Genomic DNA, 8,437 nt, shown 5'->3' on the forward strand with positions numbered 1-8,437 from the left:
GGCAGCGTTTCTAATGTCGCATTGTAAAAGACGGAAGCAGTGGGTTCATTCATGGAAGGGCTTAAGAAGAAGAGTAAAGAAAAAACGTAAAGTCAAGAAAACAACGCAATAAAACGTCAGTATTAATGGCTGAATAAGAATGGCATTCATATGCAGGAAACATTTTCTGCGCTACGATCCAGTTATGTGACCATATAACAAAAACAATCTTGCGTGTACTGATGCGAACTAGTAGACTAATGAAAAGTACAAAAAGTAGTCTCATACATGGCCATAACAAAGCTTCTCATGCTAAAATCCTCCTTCGGGTACCGTTGGTATCCGTAAGCATCGCTGTACGCACACCGAACCAATCTTCTATTGTCCTGAAATCTTCGGCGCCCGCTCCATTATGCAGATTACCGACCACTATATACCTCCCCTGAATCAGGAATACTATTTTTAATGTTCTTCCTTTGGTATTGTAGAAGATTTTGACTAAAGCGGTTCAGTCATCTCAGCAACTGCTTTGGTTAATGAGCATGCAATGCATCCATAGCCCTCAACTTCTCTCTTACTAATTCTAAATCAAGCTCGCATTCGACAAACACAACATCATTTCTACACGTATACTTTATACACCTAAGCTCCAATGTATCGATCGACGCGCACGCGGCGTCCTCAGAACATATTCAAACCAAGAGAGATTTACGATCTCTGATGAGAGTATGGTAATTATATACAAGGTACAAGGGTATACAAATAAGGTATTATATAAGATCAGTCACACTGGACAACAGTAACTTTCGATAGATATAATCATTCGGAGCAACGCAGTTGGATAGTTAATCTGACTACACGTTCGTTCCGTTGCCGTGCTGAACGAGCTCACGTATACACTTTTTTCAGCAAAGTTCCCAGCCACTCAGTTCTACGAGAATCGTCAGATATTATTGCGGGTGTATTACCACAGAGTCTGCATGCCCTACTTCGGACCACGACTCTTTATTTTACAATAGCCTAAATGGATAGTGGCAGTCTGGACCATCATGCTTGTCGCATTGTGATTTCTGTCACGTGCTATTAGTACACGTTGGTCGGGCTGTGGTGGGCACAGCTGCGCAGGCCAATCTGAAACGCTCGTGCGGTACTGAAAGCCCCGATGTTCTCTTACCTTTGTTATTTGTACGTTTCGGTCGTCCACTGTCCGCAAACAAAGTCTCCCCCAAAGGTCAAAAGGCAACAGAAGAACCGAAGCGTAGAGAACGTAGATAGAGGATTGAACAAACGGCACGTACAGAACGGAGTAGGGATGCGTTGAAAAAGAGCGGCATGACCTTATGGGCTGTCTATTCTTTCCAGGTAGTAGTGAGCTGGCAGTAGACAGAGTTCAAAGGAAATATTCGTTCAGTAGAACGTTGCTCATTGAAGACCTAGCACGAGGAACATTGTATGGCTCATGTCAATAGCTCGAGCAAGCGCAAGATATTTATACCAAATCGAAGATGCCAAGTACGTAGTTTCTTAAGATATGTGCGGCGCAAGAAACAAGCTAAAATAGAAAAGGAAATTCACCAAACCTAACAAAGTCTTCTTGATTTTTGACTCTGTATAGCTTTGGCACCAGTCGATCCGAACGCTTCACGTATATTTGAGCCGTTCTATATGAAACGTCGTTGCATTATAAATTCAACAGTGTTTTCGGCGCCATTAAATAACTCGGTTCAGTCTGCTTTATAACAAACGCATCTTTAGTGAATAATGCAAATCCTCAATGAATATCGAAAGAAAAAAGTTGCTTTGGCGGAAAGAATAGATTTATAATGAGGTACTATCGGTATTATAGTGTGTCCGGTCGAATAATGCAGGCAGAATTTTAGCTTGCTGAAGATTCTTCGTCCGACACGTAAAATTTGTCTACGATAGTAGCCACTAGGTTTTTCGGATATGGGCCTGTGGTCGTTGTTCGTAAGTACCTTGCTTAACGTTTTTATCCAATCCCTTTAAAGGCCAACAGCGTTCTCGTGCTACGCTTGGATTAAGTTTATTTTGCTGTCGTACGGGAAGTTAACTTTTCAATCTCGGAAATTTCCTTAAACCTTAACCTTAAAGGAAAAACCTTAACCCTTGCTCTGTGGTGAGCCAATGCTTATTCTGTTCTACTATTAACAGTGATTGACAAAGAAGTTCCAATAGGGTAACTCTGCAGAGCACTGAGACGCAAATAGTGGGCGCCTTTTTTTTTCTCTAACCTCCCTCTAACCTAAAGAAGGGATAAGGAGGAAACTGAGTTTGCTCTACGGGCTTCGGTTTCGTTTGGCGTCTCGATTCTTCGCACAGTCCTCTCCTATTGTGCCATATAAATGTTGGCAATATACTATTGAAATACTCGAGCCCAAGCATATAAAAATGTCGTTGAAGGATTCTGTGAGCGCGATTAACCCCCTATTGCATAGGCTTATATTTTTCAAGGTGTGTACAGAATGACGATTGCTTCCTTTTATCCTACAGTAAAATCTGCTGTATTTCCTCTAAGTGGTAGTGGAGATTTTCTATTTTTCATAAAGGAAAAAAGGAGATCATTGGTGAATATGGGTACCCAATGCTTAAAGACCGCATTACTCCAGTCTCCATATAGGAGATACAACACACGTTCCTGCGAAAATAGCCGTTCGTCAATTTCTTGCCCAAGGGCTATTCTGCTTAATTTTCTTACTATGAACAGTGATAGGAGGTGCTTTTCAAGGCAACATGGTATGATACAGACGGTGCTCGCATCTTTGATATTTCCAGTTTCCTTCACAACTAACCTATTTTTTAATATACATGATTGCGAAGGGGTTTCTTCAGCATCGATCCCAGCTTATTAATCTCGAAATAATTTTCCTCCCAGCTCGAAAATAATTTTTCGTGGGTATAGGCACGAGGCTGCTACTAAGAACGTCTACTTGTGCATAAAAGTTTCGCAAGCGATATTTTTTTTTTGGTAACCATCTGCTATTTACGATGAGCCACATGGTTTCTGACACATATCACTTTAAGTGCATTTAGAAATACTGATGCCGAAGTTAACGCGTAGCTATGTTGGCTGCATTTGCAGGATGTGTGAAAACTTTTCGGAATGGAATGATGTGCCCAAGTATATTTATGTATAGAGTTACTTTGCATGCTTAGAAGTATGCGGTTGAGTAGATTTAATACGAAAGGTGTTCTTTCTGAATCATTTGACACTTGACGCATGCATCAGACCCTTTACGTGGTTACTACCGATCCTACCTTCTGCCTTGGGCGTAAGGTTACCCGTCAGAGTGAAAAAACTTTAAAAAAATTGGAAAATAGCTATGCCGTTTATGAAATCCCTTCTATTTGTATCCATTATTATGCCATTCGTCTCAATATGGCTAACGTTCTAATATGACTTAATTAGCGGCCGCGGACTTTTAGCTATTAATAGTCAAAGAAGCATTAAACGATGAGAAACAAATCTTTATCCCTATTGAAGCTTTACTTTTAGGACAGTTCCACTAACAGGCAGGAGACGTTTTTCATCTACTTGATAGGTCCACCTCTTAAAGGCTTTACATTTGGTGAAATTTTTCTATCAGGTCACGAATATGTGGCATCATATATCAGGCTGCGGACTACATTTGAGGGTTGATTGACAGGATTCGTTTTTCTTTTGTCGACAGGCCGATCCACTCCAGGAGTTTCGTGCGTCCGGAGGCTCGTTGCCAGTAGCAACGTGCCTTGAGAGCCCGCTAACAGAGCTTGTTAGTGTTCTAAGCCTTCTTGCCCATGCTGTCTGCCTTGAGAGTTTTACAGGTTCAACATTTGGGCCTTAGTAGGGAAGCGCAGCCGAAAACTGGTCTAACCGAAATTTAACTGTGAATCTTTCTTTGCAGTAGATTCGAGGTAATGCGCAAATTCGTCACAGGGTTGCACTTAGAGCTTTTACACATTTACGAATCGTGATCATCGAATAAATTCAGTCTGTCGGTGTACGGGCGTCACCGACCGCACGACTGGAACAGAAGTTCGATCGATCATGCTCGTGCAAGGATGTAAATAAGTAATCTGAATTTATTCGTTATATTTATTTGTTGCCAATTTATTATCAGCCATCTGATGGAGAGAAAGAAGGAGCCTCATGGCACACTAGAGACACATTGTCAAAAACGATATTCCTATAATTGTTTTGCTTAAATTATTAGTCAAAAACAAAAAAAAAATCAATTATAGCCGACAAGTTAAAATAACAAATCATAAACATATCAAAATTGTTTTATTTCGTTTCAGGAGGGTCATACTACGAAGGCTACATGGACCTACGATTTATGCTCTTTTGAGCCTGGTCGTGTTCCAGGTCTTGATCTAACTGTGAATCTCAAAAGATAATTCGGTCAGGTACGCATGTTAAGCCTTCTTCTTTCGAGCGGTTCTTGTCCAAAAAGCGATATTTGCCGGAACCAATTTCTGCCTGAATTTACCACCAATTTTATATAGACTCAAATCAGGTGTAGCTAGATTACGCTGCAGAATAGTTCTCAATTTACAGAGTTTTATAATCTAAAATTAAAAATCAGACGCTAAAATAAAAACAACGACAAGAAGCATTAACAACCACTTCTGGAAGACGTGGCTCTAACATATATGATTATACAAATTCTGCTAAAATAACTGACTAATATGTTCGTAATAATGTAAAAGTTATTTTTCTCTGTGACAGAGGAACTTATTATATAGAGATGTTACCCCGTTTGGACCTTCTTCCCCCTATCTTCGTTACTACGACAACCCCATTACCCAATAATATGCTACGATACGATAATGAAAGGACCACCAAGATGATAATAACGTTTTGATAGACGTTTGCGCTATGCTGCGAATACAGTATGTACGAAATCATTCCAAAGTTCTGGCTGAATACATTAGAAAATCTTCGCATCTACGACTTCAGCGAACGAAACGTGTAACTGTTTTAGTTTTATGTTAGGCTAAGAGAAAAATATTTAACGGCAAAATATTCGGCAAAATATTTACGTATTTTTTTTTAGGTAGCTCGACTTTCTTATCGTTCCCTTCTCTAAAAGTATTTATTTTTAGGAAATAGTTACTAGTCTAGTGTAGGAGATCTCTAACGAAGATAGCTGGTTCTTTTCTGTGACTCGCTTCTTGTCACAGAGTCTTAAAAAAAGCAGCTTATGTCATACCTAGTTAACTAACTGGTTTTAATTCCTTTACGTAGGTACACGTTTGGCTATGTAAGTATAACTATACAAATATTATATATGTATGATTGATCGTCCCCGTCGAATAGTACCTTAGCTGACTCTTAGCCCTTATTCTGCCAGCCCCTAGTTCTGTGTGTGTGGTAGTTTTGCAAAAATAGTAAATATTGATTCTATAGCTGCACGATCCTGTGTCGTTTTCCAGTTGGCACGTATGAGCATTTCTTCCCGGCTGAGGATACATACGGCGTGTATACATACCAACTCTAGCAAGACGCGAAATAGAGGATTCACGGTAATTGCTGTCGGCTATTACGGAACCGGATTAACGTAACGAGTCCCTAGAAAACAGTAATATACGAAAGATCAAATATATTATAACACTGATTATCGAATAATTGAAGAACACCCTCAATTACTTTGCGTTTATGGCTTTCGTCTATAACTTACATTTGAGTACCGGAGTAGAATTAATTTCTGAGGCCTACCGTTATATGGTAAGTGCTAATGAAACTATATTTATACGAAACAGTGCCAAATTTGCTTTATAGGCAAGGTTACCTCTATGCAAGCAAAGCCTTCGTGGGTCAAAGGTTTATTACGAGTAGGACGGCAATTATGGTAGTCTCTGGTGGAAAAACCATGATAAAATCTATCGAAATTGTTATACTGTATAGTAATGATTGCTAAAATTGTTCATTGGACCACAGAAAACTATAGAGAATAGAACGTCACCTTAGCCGTACTAAATTTCATCTGATAGGACAAGGCAGAATCATGCACTTACTGCACCATATTGTTATTAGAATTGTGTGCGTCCTCTATAAATCACTCACATATCAAAATCTCACTATTGAGATTCAATTATATAGGTAATTTATTGTATTGTATGAACATATAACCTAAAGAAGTTAAATATTAGTATGCCTAGTTGGATAAATCGAATAAAAGTCGAACGAACGACGCCACATTATACCTGAAGAGTATTGCAGCGTGTCCTGTGTAGGTATATGCAGGATGCTTTTTGTTCAAGTTAAATCCCTTCGTGGCGCTGCATATGTATTGCGACGACTACGCCATCTGGCGACTAGTTCTCTATTTAGTGACGTAGCAGACTCTGCTTCTTGCTATATTAGGCGCATGGTTGCGTTGACTACTATTCTATTTAGACTTCATTCGAAACCTGTTGTTCTAGGCTCAGAGGGAATTGTATTTCTGCTTGGATTTCTCTTACGCTTGGTGAGCTATGGACGTGTTAGTTGGTAGGATATTTTAGCAGCCAAAACACGGGCCTGAAAGAAGGTAAATATTTTGCAAGCGGAAGCAGGCTGTTCGCTACCCGAATTTCATTTAAGATACAGTATCGTTTAACGTTAGACGTACGATGTGCCTAATTCGATATATCCCGAACTGTCCTCAATAGAAACCCAAGCCATCAAAGACGTTTGCTTATTCAATTCTTCTTTAACGATATTTCCGGCGTCACTTCCGAACAGCGGAATCAGACAGCAGATAGGGGCTCAAATACAACGATGGGAATCCGAGCTTTGAAAAGAACTTACTAGGATAATTATCTGCAGTAAACTGTACTTTTTCTTTCCAGCTGAATATAGTTTAGTATAAACAAGTAAAATTACCAGTGTCACCGAAATATTGCTTATCTCATTGATGTGAATAATATTAAATCAGGTCTTGCGTAACGGTTTCTCCTCAGGACTGGACATGCCTAACTGGAGAATCGGGACATAACGAAGGGCCTGCCCCCGAGGCCCTCACTCAACAGAGGCCAGAGCACCGAGCGTATTCCCGTGCGACTGCGCTCCTTACCCTGAGCCAAAAATTTCAATTATTGAACGTGGTGCTTTGTGGCAAATAAACCTGTATTGATCTCTATTGGAGCACCATGTGTAGTGGACCAAATACGCATTGTTATGTTGCTCATTCGATGGTAGCCAATAAACATGCTAACGACTCAATCTCGTGCTCAGTCCTGACCTTTTTAGTTAACGAAGTCACTCTCTGAAGAAACGGCAGGTCCTGATGATGCCAATAGGATGTTGCACAGGAAAGCTTCTGGTGTAGTTGTTTTATAAAGGTACAATTGCTGATCACCTCACTGACAATCCATAGGGCTCAGCAAAGTACATATTTTGAGCAATCCAACGATCATAATTCGACTGACGACAACGTCTGATAAGTCTATCTAGTAGAAAGCGCTTAAAGGTAATTGCAAACATGGCCCTTAGTTGTAAAAATAATTTCACTAGCATATCGTATCCTTAGCTGTGGACAGTTTTTCATCTTCTGTTATCTTCAATAGCGTCCTCACTGATGCGTTATTCGGATAGAAAAATTGTCTGTGAAACTAGTTAGCAACATAATAGGATGACATATTTCTATTTAGCAAAGCTAGCACAGCCTAGTAACTTATAGCTTAGCATAATTTCGAAAAAGCTTTCATGGACCACCACTGGCTTAACTCATTTATAGTGTAAGCTGTACCCTAACAATCTGTAATGTCGCTTATTTCCATAATGTTTTCCAACTTTACAATGTAGCTTATTTAACGCTGCAGCTCAGCGGCGTTTAAATTGCTAGTTATAATCACAAATTTTACCTTCTTTACGAAATTTCTCTTACTTTTCAGAGTCAACTCATCCGGCTGTTGGCCTTTTTGGGGGTTTTTTACGACCTTGTTTTAATGCAACCTCTCAAGGACAGTTCCAATTGCTGAAACTGGTCATTGGTCAATTGTTTTTTTTTTAATTGAATCAATTCAATGTGAGATTTCGCGTAATCTACAGATTTCGAGCACGAGAATCAATTTGTTTGCGAATTGTCTTAGCAGCAACATATATAATTTCCCGTGTTTTGCAAGCAACTGTTCAGTGCTGGCGTCAACGAACAGTGTTGCATATACTATATATAGATGGAAATACAAACACAGTATACCGTATACTGCCTGCGTCCACTGAAGCATTATCCGAAATTCAAGCTAAAATAATCTATATTTGTCCGAGTTATCCTGAGCGACCATAACCCTGCGCCACTCCCGAAAGTAGACAGCATCATAATGTCAAGGTCGTTCGTGTCGCACGAATCATCGCTCGGGCAGTCCCTCAATGCTCCAAAGCTCCGAACTTCATTTAACCACGGATCTAGTCCTTACCCCCCAATGTCATATCGTACACAGTACAATCAGCACTAACCGTTGCTGTTAACGCCTTTGC

The 8,437-nt window shown here is 39.9% G+C and overlaps 1 long non-coding RNA gene across 1 annotated transcript; it reads left to right on the forward strand.

The window, feature by feature from the left end:
* Nucleotides 1–4,287: 4,287 nt before the first annotated feature.
* Nucleotides 4,288–7,124, forward strand: LOC147753785 (uncharacterized). Its single transcript, XR_015316093.1, has 3 exons — nucleotides 4,288–4,383; nucleotides 5,413–5,502; nucleotides 6,922–7,124. It is a non-coding gene; the product is annotated as an uncharacterized LOC147753785 (long non-coding RNA).
* Nucleotides 7,125–8,437: the final 1,313 nt, after the last annotated feature.

Source organism: Varroa jacobsoni, unplaced genomic scaffold (genome assembly GCF_002532875.2).
Source record: "Varroa jacobsoni isolate VJ856 unplaced genomic scaffold, vjacob_1.0 scaffold_230, whole genome shotgun sequence".
In the NCBI taxonomy this organism is placed as follows: domain Eukaryota; kingdom Metazoa; phylum Arthropoda; class Arachnida; order Mesostigmata; family Varroidae; genus Varroa; species Varroa jacobsoni.